This window comes from Spinacia oleracea, chromosome 2, assembly GCF_020520425.1.
Source record: "Spinacia oleracea cultivar Varoflay chromosome 2, BTI_SOV_V1, whole genome shotgun sequence".
NCBI classification, from domain to species: domain Eukaryota; kingdom Viridiplantae; phylum Streptophyta; class Magnoliopsida; order Caryophyllales; family Amaranthaceae; genus Spinacia; species Spinacia oleracea.
Genome location: NC_079488.1, coordinates 17223609 through 17243379, shown reverse-complemented (window position 1 = coordinate 17243379; position 19771 = coordinate 17223609). Strand labels below are relative to the sequence as shown.

The 19771-nt window shown below is 37.8% G+C and overlaps 1 long non-coding RNA gene across 1 annotated transcript; it reads left to right on the top strand.

The window, feature by feature from the left end:
• The first annotated feature begins 2136 nt into the window (after positions 1–2136).
• LOC130466803 (uncharacterized) lies at positions 2137–4618 on the top strand. Its single transcript, XR_008926953.1, has 4 exons — positions 2137–2333; positions 2430–2700; positions 3354–3418; positions 4375–4618. It is a non-coding gene; the product is annotated as an uncharacterized lncRNA (long non-coding RNA).
• Positions 4619–19771: the final 15153 nt, after the last annotated feature.

Below are 19771 nucleotides of genomic sequence, written 5' to 3'. Positions count from 1 at the left end.
TAGCCTCGTGCTTTTTCGACCCCCTCACAAATATTACCAAATTTTCCTAATTGAAAAACATAACCCTTAATAACTCAACTCTTCGATCCGGATCTTAGTTTAAGTTTTCTTTATTAACTTGTCTGTCAAATTTCTTTAACATCTCATCCCAAACGCACAAATCTAAGAAACAGTATTTATAATTAATTTTTCTTTAATTAAGCCTACCTATGCGATATTTCTAAATAATCCAACCTTTATGACCCAACTACTATTATTAAGCCTAACAAGTTACTAACCTGCTATAGGCGGTATTAACCCTTACGTGGCATATAACAATTATATTTTTTTTCCCTTATTTTCTTTAATTGCTATTTTAATTTTCGTTCCTCTCTCCTCTGTGATTTTCTGCTTCATTTCTGAACTCATCTCCACTATTTCTCTTCTACCCTTCTCCACCATTGTCGATCCCTCATACCTCTCCATTCGAAGTTCATCAAAAATAATCAGCAATTGCTATGGTTGGGGTAAAGCAATTGCCTGTTGCATCTGGATCTTCTTCAAATTCAAGGTTTTTTTTCTTTCTAAATTTTCAACAAGACCACAATAACCAACATCCAACAACATAAAAAAAAAAACTATATTATTGCAACAGCTCTGGTTTTTACGAACTGACCATCAAGGAAGCCCAAAATTCAAAATTTACCAAAACAGGAACAAAAACGCTAAGGTTCGTAAGTTCACCTTCAATTGTACGATTTTAGAGACGAAATTTGAATGCGCGTAGATGAAGTCACCTATTTCCACAATAAAATTGATGATGATGTCATGAACCAGTACAATTGTGGTTGAAGCAGCAGTAATGAAGGAGAGAGGAATTGAAACACGGTACAGAGAAGAGAAGGGTTAAGGGTTTTTTGAAAAAAAAATGAAATCCTTGTTTAGCTGGCAAGTGATGATGACGTGTCCAATATTTTAGCAGGGAAAACAAATTTAGGTTATCAACGTTTTTAACGTTCACTTTGTAGCAGGTAACCGATCATCCAGGCTTAATAATAGTAGTTGGGTCATAAAGGTTGGATTATTTAGAAATATCGCATAGGTAGGTTTAATTAAAGAAAATCGGGCAAAGGTTGGATTAATAATTACAAATTTTCCTTGACTTTGTAGCAGGTAACCGGTCATCAAGGCTTAATAATAGCAGTTGGGTCATAAAGGTTGGATTATTTAGAAATATCGCATAGGTAGGCTTAATTAAAGAAAACCGGGCAAATGTTGGATTAATAATTACAAATTTTCTTTAATTAAAATACATTTAAATAATATTTAAATGAGAAATAAATTCTAAAAATCAAAATGCTTTATAAATATAATAAAATATATTTATAATTATTATAAAAATACAAGGTATTACAATTGCCGACCTGCGGTAGTCATCTTCTGATATCTCTATCGGAGGCATATTCTTTTTCTTCTTGGCTTCTTCCAAGATGGAACTCTGCGAATGGGTTTGATGCCTTAGGTTTGTAGGTCCTCCGGATGCTAACCCCCCTGAGATGACGGCTACAAACTCCCCGTTTGAAGGAATATCCTCATCATCGGGAAGGGATACTAGTAACCTTGCGCTTCTTTTGACACTGTTATTGTTTGTTGGTCGTTCTCTATTTAACCTGTATAGTTCTGGAATTCCTTCATTTATGGCCCAGATATTATCAGCTTGGGCCCCAAAGTTATCTCTCTTGCATTTGGAAGGCTCATTGAGTCATATGATCTTCGCGTTATTTCGGTTTCTACAAGCTTCTGTGGCGTGTATGAAGGCGCCATGGTCTTCACATTTTTCTTTATTAAGTCGAACTTGAAAGATACTGTAATCCCCCGTAAAATTATAAATGTTATTAATATATTTTAACGTATAGCTAATATATTTAAATAAGAATTTACGAATTTTAGAAATAACTATATAATTAACGTATATTTATTTTATTACATTTTGAATATTTTTAACGATTTGCAATCTAAAATGATTTTAGAATTCTATGTTGAAAATAATTTGGATTACGAAAACGCGATTGAACTTGGGAAACAATCCTAACCGGTTTTAAATTCAAATACTAAACTAAATCCTAATTTTAGCCCAATTAGGTGAAGCCCAAATTAATAAAACCCAAAACTCTCTCCTCCCTTCTCTTTCAATCTCACGTAAAAACAAAAACAAAAAGAAACAAAAATCCTCTTATCTCCTACTCATTTCACGTGAAAACAAAACTCAAACCCTCAACTCCTCCTTGCCTGCTACTGTTCACGGCTGCCGCCACCACCCACCGGCGGCCACCCTCACCGCAGCCTTCGCGCCGGTAAGCTCTCTTTCTCTTGCTTCGTTCTTTCTTTCTTCTCTTTCGTTTCCTTGCTCTACTCACTCACAACTTCTTGTTTGTGCGAAACACCGTCAGTCGCACGCAACCACCACTGCCGCCGGTCAGCAGCAGCCGCCGCTGCTCTCCTCCGACTCTCGGCTTCCTCCACCGTCCAGCTTCTTGCTGACCACCCATCTCCTTCGTCGGCCTCGTTCTCTCTCCTCTATTCACTGCTCCACACGGGCCATCACCACCTTCGGCAACCAGCCCAGCCGCAACCACCGCGCCCATCCGCGTGTCCTAGCTCGCCTGAACACCGCCGCTGTCGCGCCCTGTCCACCGGCCAACATCTCATTCCCTCTTTTTGGTTAATCCTTTACCCTTTTATTTAATTAATTTAATATTTATGTTTTAATAATTTAATTAAGGTTTTCATAATTTAAATTATTAGTTTTGATAATTTAAATTTAGAATTCAGATTATATGTTGATATTATAAACTAATTTGTTTTCAGATTTGTTAATCATGTTTAAGTTAGGGTTTTAATTATGGTTATTAATTTAATTCATGTTTTCTTGGATTAGATTTATAGTTTTATGGTTTAATTATAATTTTCAGATTATATGTTTTATATAACTAAGTTGTTAATTTTTAAATTATTTAATTTGATTAAAATAAGAGTTTTAATTATTAAAGCATGAATTTTAAGGCTTTAATGGTTTTAAATCACAGTGGGATGATTGGGGATTATTAAATTTATTGTTTCAATGTTCTAAGGATGTTAATTTGGTCTTGGCAAAGTTTTTAAACGAGTTATATTGCTGAAAATTTAAAGTATGATGTTTTGAGGAGTTTTCAACGAATTTCAATCTTTAATTCAATAATTGTTATGCTAGGAAATCAAATATTCACGTTTTAATATTGGGGAAGGTTCTAAATATGTTTAGGATGTATTTAGAATGCTTTATTATAGTTGTGAATGATTAGAAGTTGATTGGGAATCCTTGTTGGTTGTTTTAGGCAGAGAAATCTCTTTAGGCGACTTTTGAAAGTGTTAAAGTGGCCTTTAAATTTGTTTACACAAGGTACGTACATACCTGCGTTTGTGAATGTGTGCTATTTTTGAAACTATGTTGGATGTATGTGTGGACTGGTTTATGTTGGAAATTTCATGATTCAATGTCGTTGAATGAATGCATTGAGCATAGAACTTTATTACGAGAATTATAACATGTTAGCGTGGATGATTGATGCAAGCATGTTGGTTGGGAACATTATATTATTTCATATATATTTGTTTAGATCGATTGACCGTTGTTCCCTTTTAGCATTTCACTACTTTATGAGGGCCGAGGACCTTGTTTAGTAAGTTGAAACTTTATAACCATATCAAGGGGGTTAACCATTGTTAAAGGAAAGGTTGAATTAATTGGAATGAATTCTCTATTGACAGCTTTGTGATCACTTATTTAATTCCAAGATAAAAACAGTTGCAAATACTTGTTGATTGTATGATTTATGTGATTGTCGAGTCATAACAAAGTATTAATCTGTAAATCATGTAAAGTGAAACTGAGTAGCAATAGCTTTAGACTGTGCACGTTTGAAGTGACAAACAATCAGGAGTTGGGGTTATGGGTCGCCCATGGCTTTTTATGGGGCCGGATTGATCACCGGTTCTATTGTATTCAAAATTCCTCGATGTCGCATGTCATTAAGGTTACGGAGTTGCGCCCGTACCTCGTCTTCCTTAGTGAAGGCTTCTGATGGACAACTCGGTCCATTGACTATTTCAATTAAAATAATGTTAATGATTCAAAGGTCTAGTCTAGTCAAATATAGTCTTCAAGTTAGTATGTTTTGGTTGTCCTTACTTATGCTTTATTAGTATCATGTTAGGGTTGTTCGTTTAATAGAATCATTTTAGGATTACTATTGTTTTAGTATGTAGTACTCAGCTTTGCTGATTACGTGCTTTGTTTGTGTGTGTTGATCATGGCTATGCCTTATTGATCCTGTGATGACCCATTTTGGTGAGCAGTCTCTAAAGATCGATAAGCGTTGCTCATCTACAGGTTTGAAGATGATGCATCATTGGGATCGGAATTAGAGAGCTTGTACTTATTTTGATTTTCTAAGTGACTTGGGTTTGTTAAATTAGACTTTAAACTTGTCGTTCTATCTACATTATTTTATTTTCGTTGATTGGTTTTGGGAATTAACTTTGTAATTGATTACTTATAAACCTAAAGTTAGTTTATGTTTTTCGCTGCAAAATTCTGAATAAGAGGTTACGTTTTCACACGGGCGATAATACTTTGATAATTCTCTATAATTATATTTATAAAAAGGGTTATTCTAGAAAAAGGAGAATTGTCGGGGTGTTACAAAGTGGTATTTTTGAGCTATAGGTTTTATCGACTTTTCGTGGCTACTTTTTAAATATTTGGGCGCCTAACTAACAAATTATTTATTTAAACGAATTTCCTAGAATTGAGCTCCTACTCTTTATATCATTCAAAAATGCGTATTTTTTTTGGGGGACCAAATTCATTTTATTTTGTTTGAATGTATATTAATATTTCTTATTTAAGTTGGGAATTAACTTATTTATTCAAAACTTTTCGTTTATGTGAATTAAGTACGTTTTTGTTTTTTCTTTTCTAATTTAAATTAAATATATTCGAAATTAAAAAAAAAAAAAAACTGGCGGCCACAGTAACAATTTTTTTAAAAAAATCTTGTTCTACTTATTCGTTTATTATTTATTCCTTTAATAAAAAAAATCTTTCTTATTGAGCGTTCTTGTTTTATTTCTTAAGTGTTTCAATGTTTTACTTCTTTTGATTAATTACGAGAGATGGGTAATATAGGAAACGGAATATAGGATAGAATTATATGTGCATTAGTAGTTAATTGCTAGGTAAGAAGTTAATTGCTACGTGCATGTGTTAAATGTTTAAGTGTTGCATTTAAATGTGCATAGAAATTGTTTGATTCCACCAAACTTATTGTTTTATTGAATTCTGATTATGCTTTGGTTGGGAAGTCTTTAGTAAGACCTTAAGTTGTCTCTTTCAGGAATAAAATGTTTCTTTCTAAGTACACCAACATAGGATCTCTTGAGAAGATCGACGAAGAGACCGCACGTCTTTTTGTGAAGAAATTTGTGTTGGGATGTGAATATTTTGTTAAGATACAAAACCAACCCATCTTAATGAGAGAAGACACCATTTTTAATTGCTTACCTAACAAAATACCATACCTAGAGCTCAAATATAGGTTTAAATAAATGCATTTTGAGGATGGAACACCAAATTTGGCCAAGTATGGGACTAGGAATGGTAGGTGGAGATACAACTAAGAGATTATGACCATCATTATTGAGGCATTAGAAAGTGGTTTCAAGGAGGGTAAAGACATAGGGAGTCATGCTTGGGACGCATTTAAAGAGGAACCTACGGAAGTTGATGTAAATAATTATCTAGAGGGAAATGATGTAGCCGTTGAAGATGAGAATGTAGGGGTTGAGGTAGAAAATCCTAACCCAGGGGTCCATGAGCCTACCATTGAGATCTCTAGTGATTCAGATGTGTAGCCTGAAGCTGATGGTGAAATGGCAAGTGAGCCTCATCAAGATGAAGGCATGGAAGAAGACTCAGACCCGGAGGAAGAGTTTGATGTATACTGAAGATCAAGTTTCCAAGGAAAGAACATATAGGCATGATGCCTTAAACATTTGAAGTTGGTATAGTTAGTTCGTTCTTTTATGTTTTAGAAGAATAAGTAGCAAAGCTACAATAGTTTAAAGTTAAAGAAATATTAGTTTGACTTATTCTTTATTCTTTTCAAGGATGTAATAAACCTTTATAGAGTTTCAATAAAAGTCAAAGTATTCGTTTCCAATTTGAGAATTCCATAATTTGCCCAACAATAGTTTATGTTTATATCATAGAACCTTTATTTTATTTTGAGGACAAGTGCGTTATTATGGTTTAGAAATTGTTATTAACACTCTTTGAGGAATAACAGTTAGATTATTGATTGTTCAAAGGATCAAGAGTTCATTTTGGGACGCGAAGGGGAATGTTTTCTTCTTTTGTTCTACCTTATTATTCGTGATGATTGAATTTTGTTCCTTGTTCCTCAATTGATTTTCCTTTTTGTGAATAACATTCGTGAATGATCGAGGGGTTTACCTTCGTAAATAATTGTTGCACATTTGTAAATGTTTGTTTTTTTTATGTGATTTCTGGCTGTTGGTGTGATATTACGTTGCTAGGACACTATTAAGTGATTTCTCGAACCTAAAGTAGAATATATTAATTTCAGGTCGCGCTCTAGGATGACCAACAATAATGACCTAGCTGCTGCTATTCGCCTCTTGGCAGAAAAGCTTACCCAGGAAAGAACTGAGCGCCCCAATTCTTCAGGGGACATGTTTGAAAGGCTTGCAAAAGTTAAGCCCCCATACTTTAAGGGGCAAGAAGATCCGACCTTCCTAGAAAACTGGATTAGGGAGTTCGAAAAACTATTTGGGGCGGTAAACTGTCCTGAAAATATGAAAGTAGGTCAAGTTGTCCTTTACCTGAAAGATGAGGTCGATCTGTGGTGGAGGGAAAATGGAACTAGACTAAGTGTTGCTGAGGGGTTTAATTGGGACTCATTTATTGTTGCTTTGAGAGGGAAGTTTAATCCTCCTTTTATGAGAAAACAAAAGGCATAAGAATTCATAAACCTTAGGATGGGGAATATGACCATTGCTGATTACTATAGCAAGTTTATAGCGTTATTGAGGTTTGCACTTGAGGTTGTAGCCAGAGAGGATCTAAAGGCTCAGAGGTTTGAGCAAGGGTTGACCGATGAGATCCAGCTCGGATTAGGTGGGGAAACCTTTACATCCTTAGACATTGTGTATGGGAGAGCTGCTCATATTTATGGCCTGCAAACCAGGAGAGACAAGAAAAATGTTGTTATTGGGGATAAAAGAAAAGAGTTTAATGATGGGGGAAGTCAAGGGAACTTCAAAAGGAATAGGAATGAAAAGGGAATGGAAATGGAAATGGAAACGGTAATGAGAAAGGTAATTTCTAGGGAAGAAACAACCAGGGAAATAACTACAACAATAGAAACCAATCTAAGAGAGTGTATCCATGTAAGATGTGCAGTAAGAACCATCCTTGTAGAAACTGCAAGGGAGAATTGGTGACCTGCAACTATTGTCAGAAAAGGGGGCATAGGGAGTATGAGTGCTCTACTAAGAAGAAAAAGGAACAAAATAACAATGGGAGTGGTAACCAAGGGAAGTCAGGGTATAACCAATCCGAAAATCAGAGTTCGAAGCCCGTAGGGTTGCAGAATAACCAAGGGAACCACAATAAGTCTGCCAATGAGAAAAACAACCATAAAAAGGCTCCGGGTAAACTGTTCGTGATGAATAGGAATAAAGTTGAACATTCTGCAGACGTAGTCCATGATACTTTTTCTATTAACTTCGTGCTAGTTAAAACGTTGTTTGATTCAGGGGTAATTCATTCTTTTGTTTCGTCATCTGTTGTTAAGAGTCTAAATTTAGTATATTTTGAGGTGATTGATTCATCCGTCCCGGAATACTCGACCCGGTTTGACTGGCACAGAGTTTAAGAGACTTGAATTGACTTATTTAATTTAATAGGTAGTAGTTGATAGTGGGGTATTATTTTAATGTAGTTAGTGGGAAATGTGTAAAGAGGTGGGGTTGGGGGAGAGTATGGGTTGGATTTTTAATTATTTTTTGCATGGAGTAGGGGGTAGGTGGGTTAATAGGGGTGGAGTGAGAAATAATATAATATTGTTAGAATATTAATTTCCATTTTTAGAAACAGGTCAAGTATTAAGGGACGGCCCGATAAGGAAAACAGGTCAAGTATTCCGGGACGGAGGGAGTAGTATGAAGGAAATAATGCCCTTGGTCCAAGTATGCATTCTATGATAAGTCTAATAAATGCGGTTCAGTATTAATTAACAAGTTAATAATTCAGTGAGATCAAGTGAGCTGAATGCCTAGCTAGAGGCCGCTTCAGTTCAAGTGGAATTAATGATATTAATCCACAGCTTACTCTTGACTGAACCCGTAGGGTCACACAAATAGTACGTAAACGGATCAAGTATTTAATGGCATTAAATACTCCATCTATGAATATTCGGAATCGACGGATCTTGGTTTCAGTGGGAGCTGAGATCGTCACAGGCAAGAAATGAATATTCCGGAAACGATGATATTACCGGAAACGGAAATATGGATCGTATCGGAAATATAAATATTATCCAAGTCGTAGATGTTGCCGGAAACGGAAACATGGTACGTATCGGAAAATATTATCGGAAATGGAAATATTGCCAGAATCGGAAATATTGCCGGAAACGGAAATATTGTCAGAATCGGAAATATTATCGGAATCGGAAAACAATTCCGGAAACGGAAATATTAAATATTTGTTCGAAACGGAAATTATTTCCGGAATCGGAAATATTAAATATTGTTCGTATCGGAAATGAATTCCGGAATCGGAAATTTAATCGGAAGCGTATCGTACGAATAAGCATCGGACGAGGCCTGCCGGACGAGGGCCCAGCACGAAGCCAGGACATCGCCCAGCAAGCCAAGCGCGCCACACGAACAGCCAAGGCCACGCCAGGCCCAGCGCAAGGCCAGGCCCAGCAGGCCGAGGCAGCGCGCACAGCGCGCGCAGGAGCGACGTGGGCTTGTAGCTCGCGTAGGCCTCGCTGCGTGGGCTGCTGCTCGCACGCACGCGCATGGGCGGCCCATCGTGGCTGCCGTGTGTGTGTGCGTGAGTGTTTGTGTTCATGCACGATTCCTAAGACATGCAGAGTTCGGTTAATGATTAAATTCCTAATTCTATTAGATAAATTAATTAATTAGAGTTCTTGTAGGATTCTAGGTTTAATTAATTTGTATCTGAATAGGATTCCAATTCCCTTTCCATGCCCCTATAAATATGTGGCCTGGGTTCACAATTTATAACGAGTTTCAAAAGTATTCAAAGTGAGTTTTTGAGAGAAAAATTCAATCACACATCTTGCTCAAAAGTGCCGAAAATTCTAGTACCTTAAGGGCGATTCTAGTTGGTCAATCTTAAGGCGGATCCGGACGTGCTGTGGACTATCTACGGAGGGACGACACTTGGAGTCCTAAAGACTTGTTCTTGTTCGGTTCGGGCGCAGCTAGGGAGGGCACGCAACAAAGAGTATGCATCTAAATTATGCTATATGATTATGTGTAAATAATATGTATTCCTGGGTTAATGGTTGTTTCCGCATGATATATGTAATATCATATGTATCATAACCTAACAGTGGTATCACGAGCCCCTTATTATTTTTATAATCTAATTTGCATAAACATGGTTAAATATTACAAATTTGCAAGAATTAAAAGGGGTGATTAATTTTCGTAATTGTTAATTAATTGCAAATTGCGTTTATTTAATTATACGTACGCAGTTTTTCGGCAGTTTCTTCGTTACTCATCCAAATCGAGTGATTTTTGTGTCAATTTCGCATGTAAAAGGCATTCTAAAATTTTGACAAAAATAGTCTTTTTCTGCCGAACCCAGAATTCTCAAATTCGAAGCCTAACTATGACTTTTCGAAGGTTTTAGTTTTTCGAATGCAAAATTTTGTAAATTTAAGATGTTAAATTAAATATTTGCGATTCTTGTTGATAAATCTTGAATTTTTGATTGACCTACTGTATATGTTTAACAAGTTTGAATGCCTAGCCTTGTTAATTATGCAATCTAATTTGTAATTATGATTAATCTGTTGAAAATTAGAATAATTTAGAATTAATTTGATTTTCGTAATTAATTATAATTTAATTAGAAACCTATGATTAAAAACCACCATAAAAATTGTAAATTTATGATAAATTTTAAATTTTTATGACCTAGACTTGAATCCATGTAAATCGGAAATCAATTGAATAATAAATTTTCGATTTTTCGCCCTAAAATTATGAAATTAATATTATTTATTAATTTGTCATTAATTTTAAATATAAATTTTAAATTTTTATGCGATTCGTTCATAAAACTTGCACGCACAAAGCAATGGACGCTTCGTGTTACCCTTAAGGGGTGTTGCATAGTGCGGGCATTCGACGACGAGCAAGGGAGCTCGTCGCCCGTGCGGCACGAATGCAATGAGCAAGGGCGTAGTGCACGAGCACAAGGCAGCAGCCCTGCCTTGTGTCGTGTGCCACGAGCAATGAACAAATGGGCATGGGCGAAACGCAAGCCAAGGCAGTCGCGTGTGGGCAGCAAGCGAGCTGCGCCACAACGCGCACTGCCTCGCGCAAGAGCGCGCAGCCTCGCGCGCAGCGAGCGCAAGCTCGCGTGCCACGAGCGCTGCGCCCAGCGTTGCTCGCGCGCACAGCGAGCGATGTCGCGCGCACAGCGAGCGATGGCTCGCGCGCACAGCGAGCAATGGCTCGCGCGCACAGCGAGCGCTGGCGAGCGCGCACTGCGAGCGATGGCTCGCGTGCGACGATCGCTGGCGCGCGCGCAGCGAGCACCACAGCGTGCGATGGCTTGCGATTGGTAGAGCAGCAGCTATGCGACGAGCGCATGAGCTGCGCGCATATGGCCAGCAATGGCTGTATGCGTGCGGCCCATGGGCGTGCAATGCGTAGGGTGTTTGCGTTACGATTAGATCGTTTTGAATGTTTAATTTGAAAATTTCAGTTCACGTAATTTTAATTAATTTTAAAATTAATAATTTAAATTATTTTCTTGGATTTTAATTTTGAATATTGTAATTATAATAAATTTTATTTATACTAATTATTTTACTAAAATTAAAATCATGAATTAATTTAAATAACGACTGAAATTAAATTAAACTTTTTGGATTCAATTATAAATTTATATGAGCTTTAAATTTTAATTAAAATTGTATGTTTCCGGTTAGACTAGAAATACATTTTTATGTTTAAAATTAGTAAAGCATATGAATTTATTGGTTTAAGTGGGAGCGCTTTTTAGTCATAAACTCTTGATTAGGTCTACAAATCCTTAAGGTTAAAACAACTTGATTAGAATTAATAAGGACTGAATAATTGGTAGATTATTGGTGCCCTTGATTAATTGCTGCAAATATTTACGTGATGCATAATGTGTTTTACTAACCAGCTATGTGGGCCATTCATGATAATGAATGGGTGAATGGTATATATTGTATATGTACTGTTTTGCAGGTTATGAAGTGACTAGTATGGCCCAAATAGGATAGAAAATATGGTCTGCGTACCATTAATTTGAATGTAATTGGTCTAAAGTACCAAAGTTATTTTTCAATTCAAATATGGTATGCGAACCATCAAATAGTTGTAATTAGTTATAGCTTATCCTATTTGAAGAAAATGGTGCCTCCCACGGAGATTTTCAAGACGGACTTTGAAGTCAAAGCTTCAAGATGAAGTCGGGCCATACTAGATCACATTTATCTTATGCATGTTTTAAGTTATTTATTGCTTTTAAATATGTCTTAAAATGCATGAGATCAAAAGCTTGATTATGTTGCATGATTAAGGATTTTAGTTCACTTAAAATCTAACCAACATAGTAAGAGCCTTAAGTTCCAAACTTAAAAATTGAGTTAAAAGGTGCCATGCCAAAATATACACTTGCTTGGATATCCTTTACATCAATCTAGTAATAGTTTTCGCTCAGCGAGGTGTTACTTATTGGTCCTAAAGGGGCAAGGTACACAAATAATTGTGAGTACATGTTAGTTTTGGTGAAACTCAACGATATAAGTAAGGAGTCCTTTTATGTCGTGGCAAAATCGATAGGTTTACCTAATAAGTTCTTAGACGTACCTATCAACCAAGAATAGTTTCTAGACTATTAGCAAAAGGCTTTTGCTTACCTAAGATGTTCTAGGATTAAGTCGACAAACTGTGCTTAGTTCTTCAATGATTTTAGGATCTTGGAATCATTTTATTCACACCTGCCGGAACACATAACTTGAATAAAATGCTTAATAAACATTGAATTATGCATGTATGCTAGAATTTAAGTTTATTAAGAGAAACTGTGAATGGTTATTTATTTGTTTATTCTTTTCAATTGTAGTTTTAATATGGCAAACAACAATCAAAACATCATCATGGGTTCTGAGCTTATGGTCAAGCTGAACCTGACAAATTTTCTTGAATGGGAAGCTAAGCTAGTTGAAATAGTCAAACTCAATGGACTTGAGTATGTACTGTCACATCCCATGCCAAGCTACTATGCCAGAGACATGACCCCTGAGAGATTTTACGCCTGGGATGCGGATCTCAAAAAGGTTATGAGTCTCATGCTGAACAATATCCCTGATGATTGGGCTAAAAGGTTTGTATCCTATGAACCTTTTACGCTCATCAAGAATCTGAGGGATATCTGTCGTGGAAGTACGGAGGACAGGGACCTGAACGTCCATGAGTTGATTGAATCAATGTCTGGTCTAAAGGTTAGTTCTCCCAACAGGTGTTATAGGATGGAGGTCCAAGAAACACATGTTCAGCTCCTTCGCACTAAACAGAGGGTAGGCGTCCCACTGAGGTTCCATGTGGATCTTATGTGTTCATACTTTGATCGCCTAAGTCTACTAGGAACACCAATAAGCGAAAGGATGGCAGTCTCTGTCTTGCTCAATTCACTACACAGTGGGTTTGGTCGCTTCAAGCAACTATACCTAAGTGAACCAAGAGAAGAAACAGTTGCAGAATTTGTTCACCTTGTCAGAAAGGCTGAAATAATACTGGACTGTGAAGCCAAAGATTTACTCAAGGCTAGAAAGAGACCGTTCAAGAAAGGTGGAAAGTCCAAGGGCAATGCTAAATCAAAGCAGGACAAGTCCACATCAAGCTGTCTTTATTGTGATGGAATAGGCCATTACAAAAGAGAATGTCCAAAGCTAAAGGAAGATCAGAAGAACGGAACAGTCGTTCCATCTTCAGGTATTTTCGTTATAGACTGTATACTTGCTAATTCAACTTCTTGGGTATTAGATACAGGTTGTGGCTCACACTTATGTTCCAATCCACAGGGACTAAGAAGAAGTAGAAAGTTAAGCAAGGGTGAAGTCGACCTACGAGTGGGAAATGGAGCACGGATTGCTGCATTAGCTGTAGGAACTTACTATTTGTCGTTGCCCTCCGGGCTAGTTTTGGAACTGGAAGAATGTTTCCATGTTCCAAGTCTTACTAAAAACATCATTTCAGTTTCTTGCTTAGATGCTAAGGGATTTTCCTTTTTAATAAAAGACAATAGTTGTTCGTTTTATTTTAAAGAGATGTTTTATGGATCTGCTAGATTAGTCAATGGACTTTATTTATTAGATCACGACAAACAAGTATATAACATAAATACCAAAAAGGCCAAAAAGAATGATTCAGATCTCACCTATCTGTGGCATTGTCGATTAGGCCATATAAACTTGAAACGCTTAGAAAGACTTCAAAAGGAAGGAATTCTAGAACCATTTGACTTAGAGGATTATGGTAAATGCGAATCATGTTTACTTGGCAAAATGACAAAGAAACCTTTCTCTAAAGTTGGAGAAAGAGCAAATGAACTATTGGGTTTAATCCATACAGATGTATGTGGACCAATGAGTAAAAATGCTAGAGGTGGTTTCAGCTACTTTATCACTTTCACTGATGACTTCAGTAGGTATGGTTATGTCTACCTAATGAAGCATAAGTCTGAATCCTTTGACAAATTCAAGGAATTTCAGAGTGAAGTAGAGAATCAATTAGGCAAGAAGATTAAGGCACTGCGGTCTGATAGAGGCGGTGAATATCTGAGCTATGAATTTGATGACCATCTGAAAGAATGTGGAATTCTATCAGAATTGACTCCTCCTGGAACACCACAATGGAATGGTGTGTCGGAACGAAGGAACAGAACCTTGCTAGACATGGTCAGGTCAATGATGGGTCAGGCCGAACTTCCATTAGAATTTTGGGGACATGCACTAAATACAGCTGCACTCACTATAAATACAGCTCCGTCGAAAGCTGCCGAAAAGACTCCATACGAATTATGGTTTGGAAAGCCTCCAAATGTGTCTTTTCTTAAGATTTGGGGATGTGAAGTATACGTCAAACGATTAATTTCAGATAAACTTCATCCAAAATCTGACAAATGTATCCTTGTGGGTTATCCAAAGGAAACAAAGGGGTATTACTTCTACAATACATCTGAGAACAAGGTGTTTGTTGCTCGAGATGGTGTCTTTTTGGAGAAGGATCACATTTCCAAAATGACAAGTGGGAGAAAAGTAGACCTCGAAGAAATTCGAGTCGAACAACAAAATCTAGAGAATGCTCAAGATGACATTCAGGATGAAACTCAGAGATCTTTAGAAGAATCTGGTGAGAATCATGATCAATCTAGAAATGTTACCCCGCGTAGATCGCAAAGATATAGATCTCAACCGGAAAGGTACTTAGGTATTTTGACGAACGAGAGCTATGACGTTCTATTACTTGAAAGTGATGAACCTGCGACTTACAAACAAGCTATGACGAGCCCTAGCTCCAAGCATGGCAAGAAGCCATGCAATCTGAATTAGACTCCATGTCTGAAAACCAAGTATGGGATTTGGTCGATTTGCCAGATGGCTACCAAGCCATTGGAAGCAAATGGGTTTTCAAACTGAAAAAGGACAAGGATGGGAAACTTGAAGTTTTCAAAGCTAGATTGGTTGAAAAAGGTTACAGGCAAGTCCACGGTGTGGATTACGATGAAACCTTTTCACCAGTTGCAATGCTAAAGTCTATTCGGATAATGTTAGCAATCGCTGCATATTACGATTACGAAATATGGCAGATGGATGTCAAAACTGCTTTCTTAAACGGCGTTTTAACAGAAACTGTGTTTATGACACAGCCTGAAGGTTTTGAGGATCCAAAGAATGCTAAAAAGGTATGCAAGCTAAAGAAATCAATCTACGGATTGAAGCAGGCATCCAGGAGCTGGAATATACGTTTTGATGAAGCAGTCAGTGACTTTGGTTTCATCAAGAACGCAGACGAATCTTGTGTATACAAGAAGGTCAGTGGGAGCAAAATTGCTTTCCTAGTATTATATGTCGACGACATGTTACTTATCGGAAATGACATTCCTATGTTGAACTCTGTCAAGATTTGGCTTGGGAAATGTTTTTCGATGAAGGATCTAGGAGAAGCACAGTACATATTGGGCATCGAGATTTACAGAGATAGGTCTAAAAGGATGATTGGACTTAGTCAAAGCACTTATATCAATAAGGTGCTTGATAGGTTCAAGATGGCGGACTCCAAGCGAGGCTACCTACCCATGTCTCATGGAATGACTCTAAGCAAGACTCAGTGCCCAAAAACACTTGATGAGCGTAGACAAATGAATGGGATTCCATATGCATCATTGATTGGTTCAATAATGTATGCTATGATATGTACACGCCCGGATGTTGCGTACGCACTCAGTGCTACGAGCAGATACCAGTCAGACCCAGGAGAGGCGCATTGGACTGCTGCCAAGAACATTCTGAAGTACCTGAAAAGGCACAAAGATGACTTCCTGGTCTATGGTGGAGATGATGAATTAATTGTAAAAGGCTATACGGACGCAAGTTTCCAAACCGACAAAGATGATTTCAGATCACATTCTGGGTTTGTCTTCTGCCTCAACGGAGGAGCAGTAAGCTGGAAAAGTGCTAAGCAAAGCACCATTGCGGATTCTACAACTGAAACGGAGTACATTGCTGCACATGAAGCAGCAAAGGAAGCTATATGGCTAAAGAAGTTCATAGGTGAACTTGGTGTAGTCCCCTCCATTAAAGGACCAATAGCCCTGTATTGTGACAATAACGGAGCTATTGCACAGGCAAAAGAGCCTAGACACCACCAGAGAGTCAAGCATGTACTTCGTAGATTTCACCTTCTACGAGAGTTCGTTGAAAGAAAAGAAGTCGAGATAAGCAAGATTGGAACTGATGACAACATATCAGATCCATTAACTAAACCTCTGCCGCAGGCGAAGCACAACTCGCACACTGCAGCTATGGGAATCAAGCATGTTGGAGAATGGCTTTGATGTCTCTATTTGATGTTTTAAAGTTTTAGAGTTTAAATCTTTGTAAAACATTATTGGTTAATCATTCACAATAAATGAAAAGAATTCATTTTTCCATTTAATTTGTGGTTTATTAAATGATGAGTCCCTTCAATTTGACGATATATTCAAGATAGACTGTCAGGACCAGTCCTGTGACTAAGAAATGTCTATCAAGTGAACTTGAATGTCAAAGGTTGAAAAAGGTCCCTAATCGGAGTTTTCTATAAAATTGGACGCATAGAAAACGTTAGACGATTAGAATGCAAGATGACTAGTAGTTCTGTTTCTTGAACTATGTGGACATGGCAATGTCATAATCATTTGCATAGATACTTACTTTGGGAAGACTAGTATCGGACAAGACCTATGAAACTTTACTGTAAGAGATGAAAATCTGTCATAACTAAATTTCATTAAATTATTAGACACTAAATCCTCAATACCTGAGTGATTTGAGATTACTTGTTTGAGAACTGGTTGCTTTGACGTTGACCAACCATCGCACCGTAAAAGGAGGCTATAAAGGCAACGCTCAGGTAATTACCTATCAAACGAAGTCTAATCTCAAGACCGCAAGATTGGGATTGTCCTCCCATAAATCGGGATGAGATGCTTAAAAGTTGTACAAGGCCACTCGGAGAGCTAGAAACTGTGAAATGCATGGCCGTGCTCGGATGAATCATAGGCTATGATTATCTGTTTATTTGATCAGTTGAACTCTGAAACCGAGGAACACCTCTGGACATAATAAGGATGACAACTCTTACCTTATGTTCAAGAGCAAGCATCGAGCGACAAAGGAATTAGGAAATGCACACTTGTCCCTAAGGACAAGTGGGAGACTGAAGGAAATAATGCCCTTGGTCCAAGTATGCATTCTATGATAAGTCTAATAAATGCGGTTCAGTATTAATTAACAAGTTAATAATTCAGTGAGATCAAGTGAGCTGAATTCCTAGCTAGAGGCCGCTTCAGTTCAAGTGGAATTAATGATATTAATCCACAGCTTACTCTTGACTGAACCCGTAGGGTCACACAAATAGTACGTAAACGGATCAAGTATTTAATGGCATTAAATACTCCATCTATGAATATTCGGAATCGACGGATCTTGGTTTCAGTGGGAGCTGAGATCGTCACAGGCAAGAAATGAATATTCCGGAAACGATGATATTACCGGAAACGGAAATATGGATCGTATCGGAAATATAAATATTATCCAAGTCGTAGATGTTGCCGGAAACGGAAACATGGTACGTATCGAAAAATATTATCGGAAATGGAAATATTGCCAGAATCGGAAATATTGCCGGAAACGGAAATATTGTCAGAATCGGAAATATTATCGGAATCGGAAAACAATTCCGGAAACGGAAATATTTAATATTTGTTCGAAACGGAAATTATTTCCGGAATCGGAAATATTAAATATTGTTCGTATCGGAAATGAATTCCGGAATCGGAAATTTAATCGGAAGCGTATCGTACGAATAAGCATCGGACGAGGCCTGCCGGACGAGGGTCCAGCACGAAGCCAGGCCATCGCCCAGCAAGCCAAGCGCGCCACACGAACAGCCAAGGCCACGCCAGGCCCAGCGCAAGGCCAGGCCCAGCAGGCCGAGGCAGCGCGCACAGCGCGCGCAGCGCGCGCAGGAGCGACGTGGGCTTGTAGCTCGCGTAGGCCTCGCTGCGTGGGCTGCTGCTCGCACGCACGCGCATGGGCGGCCCATCGTGGCTGCCGTGTGTGTGTGCGTGAGTGTTTGTGTTCATGCACGATTCCTAAAACATGCAGAGTTCGGTTAATGATTAAATTCCTAATTCTATTAGATAAATTAATTAATTAGAGTTCCTGTAGGATTCTAGGTTTAATTAATTTGTATCTGAATAGGATTCCAATTCCCTTTCCATGCCCCTATAAATATGTGGCCTGGGTTCACAATTTATAACGAGTTTCAAAAGTATTCAAAGTGAGTTTTTGAGAGAAAAATTCAATCACACATCTTGCTCAAAAGTGCCGAAAATTCTACTACCTTAAGGGCGATTCTAGTTGGTCAATCTTAAGGCGGATCCGGACGTGCTGTGGACTATCTACGGAGGGACGACACTTGGAGTCCTAAAGACTTGTTCTTGTTCGGTTCGGGCGCAGCTAGGGAGGGCACGCAACAAAGAGTATGCATCTAAATTATGCTATATGATTATGTGTAAATAATATGTATTCCCGGGTTAATGGTTGTTTCCGCATGATTTATGTAATATCATATGTATCATAACCTAACATAGTATACCTACTACTGTAACCATAAGGTGTACCAAGTTGTTTAAGAACTTGTCTTTGAAGATAAAAGAGTGCATTTTCCGTCTGATTTGATAGAGTTTAATCTGGGAAACCTAGATGCAATTCTGGGGATGGATTGGGTAAGTTTGTACAAGGCTAGGATAGACTGTGAAGTTCAGAGAGTAATTTTATGGAACCTTATTGGGAAGTTTACCTCATATAGGCGTTTTGAAAAGTCTAAGAACCTTGGAGTTAGTTCTGCAATGCAAGTGAGAAATCGATTACGAAGGGGTGTGAGCTATTTTTCTGCAATGTGCTAGATGTTAGTAAAGAAGTTGGAGTGAAGATCGAGGATGTTCCCATTGTGAATGAATTCATTGATGTGTTTCTGAGTGAACCTGCGAGTATGTCACCTGCTAGAGCCTTTGAGTTCACTATAGAGTTAAATCTTGAAACAACGCTTATATCTAAAGCACCATATAGAATGACACCTCCTGAAATGAACGAATTGAAGACGCAGTTGCAAGAGTTGTTCGACAAGGGTTATTTTAGGCCTAGTGTAACACCGTGGGGAGCTCTGGTGTTGTTTGTTATGAAAAGATTGGAGTATGGGATTGTGCATCGATTTTAGGGAGCTAAACAAGGTAACCATCAAGAAAAAGTATCCTTTGCCTAGGATAGATGACCTATTTGACCAATTGAATGGCGAGAGTGTGTTCTCGAAGATTGATTTGTGTTCGAAGTATCACCAATTGAGAATAGCTGATACAGATATACCTAAGCCCTCATTAGGACTCGTTATGGTCATTATGGGTTTACAGTAATGCCTTTTGGGTCAACCAATGCACCTGCCATAGTATGGATTTGAGGAATAGGATTTTCTACTAATTCCTAAATAAGTTTGTTGTTGTTATTGATGATATCCTGATTTATTCAAATAATGAAAAGAGCATTGAAAACTTAAGGATTATATTGGAGACGCTTATAAAGAATCAATGGTATGCAAAGTTCTC